At 46.9% G+C, this 9,448-nt stretch overlaps 1 long non-coding RNA gene across 1 annotated transcript; it reads left to right on the top strand.

The window, feature by feature from the left end:
• Window positions 1–946: 946 nt before the first annotated feature.
• On the top strand, window positions 947–2,455 carry LOC115080240. The gene is made up of 4 exons (XR_003853543.1): window positions 947–1,055; window positions 1,338–1,521; window positions 1,643–1,699; window positions 2,221–2,455. It is a non-coding gene; the product is annotated as an uncharacterized LOC115080240 (long non-coding RNA).
• The last annotated feature ends 6,993 nt before the right edge of the window (window positions 2,456–9,448 follow it).

Below are 9,448 nucleotides of genomic sequence, written 5' to 3' on the forward strand. Positions count from 1 at the left end.
GACAACAGAAGAGGCCTATTTCAGACCGTACAGAAAAAATGCCCGGGAGAGGGGCACCAGCCCACTCTCAGACAACAGAAGAGGCCTATTTCAGACCGTACAGAAAAATGCCCGGGAGAGGGGCACCAGCCCACTCTCCCACCAAAATAGTCAAATAACTGTGCCCTGCATCCCGCAGGGAGCACAGAAGAGAAGGCAGACAACAGAAGAGGCCTATTTCAGACCGTACAGAAAAATGCCCGGGAGAGGGGCACCAGCCCACTCTCCCACCAAAATAGTCAAATAACTGTGCCCTGCATCCCGCAGGGAGCACAGAAGAGAAGGCAGACAACAGAAGAGGCCTATTTCAGACCGTACAGAAAAATGCCCGGGAGAGGGGCACCAGCCCACTCTCAGACAACAGAAGAGGCCTATTTCAGACCGTACAGAAAAAATGCCCGGGAGAGGGGCACCAGCCCACTCTCAGACAACAGAAGAGGCCTATTTCAGACCGTACAGAAAAAATGCCCGGGAGAGGGGCACCAGCCCACTCTCAGACAACAGAAGAGGCCTATTTCAGACCGTACAGAAAAATGCCCGGGAGAGGGGCACCAGCCCACTCTCAGACAACAGAAGAGGCCTATTTCAGACCGTACAGAAAAATGCCCGGGAGAGGGGCACCAGCCCACTCTCTCACCGAAATAGTCAAAGAACTGCGCCCTGCATCCCGCAGGGAGCACAGAAGAGAAGGCAGACAACAGAAGAGGCCTATTTCAGACCGTACAGAAAAAATGCCCGGGAGAGGGGCACCAGCCCACTCTCAGACAACAGAAGAGGCCTGGGAACTGAGCACAGACTACATTTCCCAGGTTCTTTGAGCCTCAGCTGAACCAATGGGAGAGGATGAAGTTTGATTCCCTAGCTGAGCAGGGCACTCAGGGAAGGCACACACCTGTTCCTCTGATTACAGAGACCTTAGGCTCAAAGGAAGAGCTCAGCTCCTCAGAGGGGGAGGAGGATCCTATGGTAGTAGAGATCCTGGCAAGGGAATCTGATAACAGTGACAAGGAGACTGAGTAAGTGAGGAATTCTCTAAGTTTTAGATATTTTCTTTAACCTGGGAGCAGGTGAGCTTTGTTTTTTGTTTAGGGACTGGGAGGACCGTGGCCTGCAGCACAACAGAGGGGAGTTGGGGAGAGTTGTGCGACTCCCAAGCAGGACAGTTTGGCTGGCTGGGAAAGCCAGATATCTGTATTACTTCCCAAAGAACTGAGGGATTTGGAACTGCATGGGGGTTTTGCCGGGGGCTTATAACCAGATATTGTTTTGGGACAGAAATGTTTTTTTTACCTTGTCAGAGAGCTGGAGTTGAGGAGACTGGCTGTGGGACCTTGAAGGCCCTGCCTTGAGCAGTGCAAGGGCATCCGAATCTACACAGGAGATTGAGGACTAGGATTGCCCGACAGAGGACTGCAGAGGGAAACCACCAGACGGAAGGTGGATCTGCGCCTGACAAAAGCCCAGGAATTCTAGTGACCGCCGGTACGCTACGCGACAATACTCAGCCTATATGTGACTGCTGTCAGGTTTGACTATATTTATTTATTTTAAAAAAGTGATATGGTGCCTATGTAACACAAGTTGTACTATGTTTTATCATTAGGATACTTCAAACAATGGGAGGTGCAAGGGGGGATGTGAAGAAGGTAGTGAATGAAAGGTGGGTCCTTCCCTCATTGGTGATGGGTTTTTGAAGTGGTATATAAGATGGTTCCATGAGTCCTGTGGGAATTATTAAGAGGATTTTTGAAGGCTTTGAACCTGAATCTGGTCCTGAGGAATTCAGGGATAGGGCATGGAGATATTTGATCTATTGGAGAGAATATAAGTACCTCTCTTTCATATCAGCTAAAGAGTAAAGGCCTATGGGAAGGAGTGGAACCCCTAATACATCATCCATATCAGTGAGTTGTGTGGTGAGGAAGAAGACGTTTCCTGTTCTTCAGTGGGGCCTAAAAAATGTAAAATGCCTTACTGGGGACTTGAAAGGGAAAGCTTGTCATTTCTCAAGTGTCATGAGGAAGTCAGTTACTGTTATATGCTTTGGATTATCTCATAAACTATGGAATCTGCTTTGCCTGCATCTTGGATATTTTGTCTTTTTGCTATAAATTCTTTCTTCTTTGAAATACCAAGCTGTATGGACTACATTTTTTTTTTTTTAATCCTTTGGCCTCGCAGGTAATCCTCCTCCCAACAGCAAGAATTCATGTATTTCTCCAGAGGCTCATCATCAATTGGGAGATGCAGATAAATAAAGAGAGTCCTTTACACTTATTAACAAGTGCTTGCACAAAACTTTACTTAACATGGCAACTCCATTGTTTTATAGCAGAAGTAGAACTTTAAATGGGTCCCCCTACATGAACCCGTCTTTCACCGAAAGGCTGCGTCAGGAGGGACGGTAATGCAACAATTTCAAGTCTCTAGTGCAGGGGTGGGCCATTCCAGTCCTCGAGGGCCACAAACCTGTCGAGGTTTTAGGATATCCTAATGAATATGCATGAGAGAGATTTGCATACAACTGAGGCAGAGTGCATGCAAATCTCTCTCGTGCATATTCATTAGGGATATCCTGAATACCAGACTGGTTTGTGGCCCTCGAGGACCGGAACTGCCCACCCCTGCTCTAGTGTATACAGAGGCTGCAATGATTTTGCTGGGGCTCACAATGACCCTTGCTGTCATCTTCTTCACCGCCTCCACAATGCGCTGAATCTTCTCTTGAGAGTAAAACAGGGGGATGATTTCATAGAAGGCTACGCACACCCCAGCCTTGACCAGCTCTTCTTTTAGCATCTGACTCCCAATCAGTCCATAGTCATTGTTTTCTGCGAGGATTCCAACCCACGTCCAACCAAAGATGTTTATCAACCGGGCGATGCACAGAGACTGCAAATCATCACTTGGAACAGTGCGGAGGAAAGAGGGAAATTGACTTTTATCACTAAGAGTGGTTACGGTTGAGGCATAGCTGATCTATAAGAAATTCACCAACAACATTAATTAGTTTTTCTTACCCTTGTTCAGCATTTATGAGAGTGATAACACATTATCCTTTACTTTTTCTTACAGGGTATCTCAAGACACAATAAACCTTTTTCTCCCCTAACCGTGTGCTTTAGATCAAAGATAATCAACTTCTTTACCTCTTCACATCCATTCTCTTTCTTGACAATAAGTAATAGCAACCATAATGACTTCCCATACAATCACATCTTCAGTCTGGCTTTTGAAGTGTAGTAAGCAATATGTTGACACTGACTTTACAACTAGCCAGAGCAGCAGGATATTCCAGACTGACTGGCTCATTCATCAAAATGTGTTTAAGGCATTAATGCATGCAATACTGCATTAACACCATAACCCAACAAGACCAAGATCCTCATCATTTCGCCAGACGAAAACCACGCTCTCCTAAACTCCCAAAGCGCCTCCCAATTCGCTAAAACCTTTATCAACCATTCCCCATCCATCAGAAACTTAGGGGTCCGGATCAACAACCATTTCAACTTAAAGTCATTCGTCCTTAACACAACTAAAGAATGTTTCTTTAAACTTCAAGTTCTCAAAAATCTGAAGCCGCTTCTGCATTTTAGAGACTTCCTCTTAGTTGTTCAGTCAATCATCCTCACAAAGTTAGACTGCTGCAACTCTCTCCTGCTAGGTCTCCCAGCATTAACTATCAAACCACTTCAGATGGACCAGAACGCTGCGGCAAGGATACTTACAAACTCAAACAAGAGAGCCCATATCACGCCCATCTTTCATTGGCTTCCCATAAAATCTAGGATCACCTTCAAAGCCTTAATGATGATCCATAAAGACATTCATGGCATAGCCCATCTCAAACTAAGCTCTCAACTCCGTCCTCACACATCCAACAGACCAATCAGAAACGCTTACAAAGGATCATTATACGCCCCACCAGTCAAATCCTCTCTAAGAAAACGCTCAATTTCGACAGCAGGGCCCACCCTATGGAACTCTCTGCCTCCGGAGCTCCGTCAAGAACCGTGCCACCAAACATTCAAAAAACTCTTAAAAACATGGCTTTTCAGACAAGCCTTCCCGGATCCCCTAGACCACTCTGACACCGGTTAAAGGACTTAACAGGTCACCACTGAGAGCCAAGATCCTTTTCCTTCTCCCTTTCTTAGCCCACATCCTCTTCTTTCGCCCTCCCAACAACACCTTCCTATTCTCACCCCCTCTCCTCCCTTACCTCCCTTGGATCACGTGAATGTTGATTATTTTTGCGTCAAGTTTCAAAGTGCCATTGCTCTTTAGGACCCCCTCATGCTATATTATTTATTTATTTATTTAACAGTTTTTTTTATACCGACCTTCATAGTAAATAACTATATCGGATCGGTTTACATTTAACAAGGGTGTATCGATCTGGAATAGCATCCCATCAAACCTCAGATTGGAGCCTTGCCTTTTAACTTTCAGAAAAAGACTTAAAACCTGGCTCTTTCACCAAGCCTTCACCGACCCACCAGACAATCACTAGATGTCCTTCACTCTGACCCGGTCTGGCATTTATACTCACGAACAATGGACTCTGACACTTACAGGTTAAAGCACCTATTAAGCTTTATCCCGTGCATTATATGGTAACATTTATAGTTATTTCTGGCCTTATCTTCTTTCCAGCTTGTTGCAAGCTCCCAATTTCTCTTTCCCTGTTGATTGTAACTTTGACTTATTCCTACTTATTTTTATCTATCGTATATGCAAACATATGTACAATTAGCATTGTACATATGTTTGCTTATTTATATTTATATTCTTTCAAACACTAAGGTTCATGTTATGCCTTAGCAGCGATTGCTCAGTTGTACTATATTATTTGTTATTAGACGCTTTGTTTTTTATGTTTTTATGTTTTTTCAATGTTACGCCTATGCTGCGATTGTTCTGTTGTATTGTAAACCGACATGATTTGTATATCATACAAGAATATCGGTATATAAGAATCCAAAATAAATAAATAAATATAACAGTAACACATGGCGTGAATGCAAATTTTTGGAAGGGACGGGATCAAGGAGGAGTTTGGGTGGGATTTATTAAAATGAGGGGCAATATCACACCATTTCATAGCATAACACATGCTTTTAACACTGGAAATAACTACACCTTTTTTCCAGGCATTAAGCTATCACAGAACATATAGAAAGACATGGTTTAATGGAACAAAGTCAGCATGGCTTTACCAAGGGCAAGTCTTGCCTCACAAATCTGCTTCACTTTTTTGAAGGAGTTAATAAACATGTGGATAAAGGTGAACCGGTAGATGTAGTATACTTGGATTTTCAGAAGGCGATTGACAAAGTCCCTCATGAGAGGCTTCTAGGAAAAATAAAAAGTCATGGGATAGGTGGCGATGTCCTTTCGTGGATTGCAAACTGGCTAAAAGACAGGAAACAGAGAGTAGGATTAAATGGACAATTTTCTCAGTGGAAGGGAGTGGACAGTGGAGTACCTCAGGGATCTGTATTGGGACCCTTACTTTTCAATATATTTATAAATGATCTGGAAAGATACGACGAGTGAGAATCAAATTTGCAGATGACACAAAATTGTTCAGAGTAGTTAAATCACAAGCAGATTGTGATAAATTGCAGGAAGACCTTGTGAGACTGGAAAATTGGGCATCCAAATGGCAGATGAAATTTAATGTGGATAAGTGCAAGGTGATGCATATAGGGAAAAATAACCCATGCTATAATTACACAATGTTGGGTTCCATATTAGGTGCTACAACCCAAGAAAGAGATCTAGGCATCATAGTGGATAACACATTGAAATCGTCGGTTCAGGGTGCGGCGGCATTCAAAAAAGCAAACAGAATGTTGGGAATTATTAGAAAGGGAATGGTGAATAAAATGGAATGTCATAATGCCTCTGTATCGCTCCATGGTGAGACCGTACCTTGAATACTGTGTACAATTCTGGTCGCCGCATCTCAAAAGAGATATAATTGCGATGGAGAAGGGCTACCAAAATGATAAGGGGAATGGAATAGCTCCCCTATGAGGAAAGACTAAAGAGGTCAGGACTTTTCAGCTTGGAGAAGAGACGGCTGAGGGGGGGATATGATAGAGATGTTTAAAATTATGAGAGGTCTAGAACGGGTAGATGTGAATCGGTTATTTACTTTTTCGGATAGTAGAAAGACTAGGGGGCACTCCATGAAGTTAGCATGGGGCACATTTAAAACTAATCGGAGAAAGTTCTTTTTTACTCAACGCACAATTAAACTGGAATTTGTTGCCAGAGGATGTGGTTAGTGCAGTTAGTATAGCTGTGTTTAAAAAAGGATTGGATAAGTTCTTGGAGGAGAAGTCCATTACCTGCTATTAAGTTCACTTAGAGAATAGCCACTGCCATTAGCAATGGTAACATGGAATAGACTTAGTTTTTGGGTACTTGCCAGGTTCTTATGGCCTGGATTGGCCACTGTTGGAAACAGGATGCTGGGCTTGATGGACCCTTGGTCTGACCCAGTATGGCATTTCTTATGTTCTTATGTACCAGGCCTCATGGCGGGGCCGGTCATCCTCTGTGGTGTCGGCCTCACCCCTAGGCGCTCGCGGACTGCCCAGTCCCTTATAGGGCCAAGGGCGGGTCCAAGCTCCGTGGCATGCCCTGATTGAATGTACTACAAAAGGAAGTGCCTGCCTGCACTTCCTTTACTTGGCAATCGGGTCGACCCCATGTGTGTACTAGTTTGGCTCAGTGTCTCATCGCTTGTTCCAGCCTTGTTCCAGTCGTGTCCTAATGTCCTCGTGTTCCAGGGTTTGTCTGTTCCTGCAGTCCCCCAGGTGGTACCTCTTGGACTGACTCTTTGGTACTGACCTTTGCTTGCCTCCTTGACCACATCTGACCTCTGGAATCTTACTGCTTTGGATGACCACTCACGGACTGATTCTTGGAACTTGACCTCTGCTTTGGCTGACCACTCACGGACTGATCCTTGGAACTTGACCTCTGCTTTCGTTGACCGTGCCTCCTTAATTCTGGCCTTGCTCCTAGCCTTGTCATCACACTGTACTGGCCTTCCTTGATCCCTCAGGCCTCTAGTCAAGACATCGAGCGTGCACCCTTGATTCTGGTGGGCACACCTCTATACTTCCTATATGGGAGACCCTGCGAGGCCCACCTAAGTCCAAGCGGCCCAGGCCCCCAAAGTCTCCACCCGGGGGGACCGTGGACATCCAGTGGTGAAGCTCCAGCTAGACTCTGTCTCCTCCTGTGCTCCACCACCTGGTGGCAGTGTTATAGTTAGTGAGGTTTAGGTGGACCCTTGGACACTGTGGCAGCTGAACATGCCCACGGGGGGGAAGTCCCATGAGGGGGCCACAGGTCAGGCTCAGCTCTGGACACACAAACACAGATAGTTTTTTTATTAGACAGTTTGAGAAGCCACCAGAGGTGGCAGTAGTGAGTAGAAGATGTAGCCCTGCTGGGTAATTATTCCCCATGGCGCTGGAACAGTGGTTCCTCCGGTAGCAGTGCTGTAGTGGAGAGAACTGAGAAAGTGAGTACAATAGAACATTCACAGAGTCCCAATATGGAGAATCCCCGAGATAGGGAGAGCTGGCCCTCGAGGAGAGAGTACCAGATCCCTGGAAGCAGAGAGACTTGTTGGCAATGTACTCACACAGTGGTTCCATGTAGGAGATGGCACTGGTGTTGGAACGGAGGCAGGCCCTCGAGGAGCAAGTACCTGGTTCCAGGGAAACAGCTCTGAGGAGTATATGATAGTAGTACTCACGGATGGTGTTTGTAGTGAATTTTTCCAAATAGAAGAGATAGATGCAGGCAGCGGGTCAGGGAACATGGGCCCTTGAGGAGTGAGTACCGGTTACCTGATAGCGACCTGAAAGAAGCAAAGAGGCCCCCGAGGAGCTGGTACCCCGTTATCAGAAAGCGCCCAATGGAAGTTGGAAGACAGTAGCTGGGTACGGAGAGCGAATCCCATTCGTAGGAAATCCCTTGCTAACTGAACGGCTAGCAACAAACAGTAGGCTTAAGTATCCAGGCAAAGAAGAAATAAGAATGAGGGCCGTGCGGCGCGCGTGCCCTAAGGTACCTCAACGGCATGGAGGGAGGCAGCATCCAAGCTGGTCCGGGGACACCGGAGAGGTTGGCAGATGGATGCCGCGGCAGCCAGGGGTCCATGAAGAGCAGGAGGAGTCGCAAAAAAGGAAAGGTAGGCAGAGTGAAGCCGTCGGAGAGTGACGGTCTCAACAGGCAGGTGCTTCCAGGGTCTGACCAGGGAGCCATCCTACATTGCTCAAGGACAAGGGTCCACCTCCAAGCACAACAGGTTGCCAAGGCCATGGACTCGGTGGAGTCTCCCACCTCCCGGACCTACCAGGGTTGGACGCAACTCTCCAAGAGCATCGACGAGCCTTGGAATCATTAGCCTCTTCGGTTGAAGAGCTTCATTCCCAGTTGCAAGATACAGCTCTGGCCAATCCTGTGGGCCTGTCGGCCTCCCTGCTACCCAGAGCATCATTGGCTCTCCCAGCATCTCCTCGATTCAACGGGGATCCATGCCTCTGTCGAGGCTTTCTCAATCAGTGCTTCATGTAATTTGCACTGCAACCCCCCTTGTTCCTGAAGGAGACCACGAAAGTGACCTTCATCCTTTCCCATCTAGAAGAAAAGGCTCTTGCATGGGCTTCTCCATTGTGGGAATTCTCTGATCCCCATGCTCTCCCAGTTGTCTGAGTTTGTCACTCTCTCTTCAAGCAGACCTTCGGAGACCCGGGCTGCCAAGCAGTTGCCAGCCATAACCTTCTCCACCTTCGTCAAGGGTCTAAAACCCTCTCCGAGTACATGTGGAATTCAGGACCCTGGCTACTGAACTCGGGTGGCAAGAGGAATGTCTGCAAGCCATCTTCCTAGATGGTTTCTCCAGCGCTCTCAAAGATGAACTCGCCGACTGTGAGACTCCCACGTCTCTAGAGGACCTTATCTCCCTCACCGGGAAGATCGACCACTGACTCCGGCAATGGCGCCTAGAAGTAAAGGCATCTCGATCTCCTACTCCACGCCCAATGTGTGCTGGAAGTCCTCCACCCAAGGATTCAACGGCACCACCACCTCCTGCTGAAGAACCCATGCAGGTTAACCATGGGTGACTGTCTTCGACTGAACGTCTGTGTCGGAGAAAGGAAGGTCTCTGCCTTTACTGTGGTGCTTCCAGACATCTTCGGCAGTCCTGCCCAGTTCGACCGGGAAACTGTAATGCCTGAGCCCCGCTGGGGTCCCGAGCTTGGGAGCTACTGTCACCAGTCCCCAACTTCTACTTCCAGTCTCTCTTGGCATCGAGTCTCACTCCTTCACCACCACTGCCCTTGTCGACACAGGGGCAAGTGGCAGCTTCATC

This window comes from Rhinatrema bivittatum, chromosome 19 (assembly GCF_901001135.1).
Source record: "Rhinatrema bivittatum chromosome 19, aRhiBiv1.1, whole genome shotgun sequence".
NCBI lineage: Eukaryota > Metazoa > Chordata > Amphibia > Gymnophiona > Rhinatrematidae > Rhinatrema > Rhinatrema bivittatum.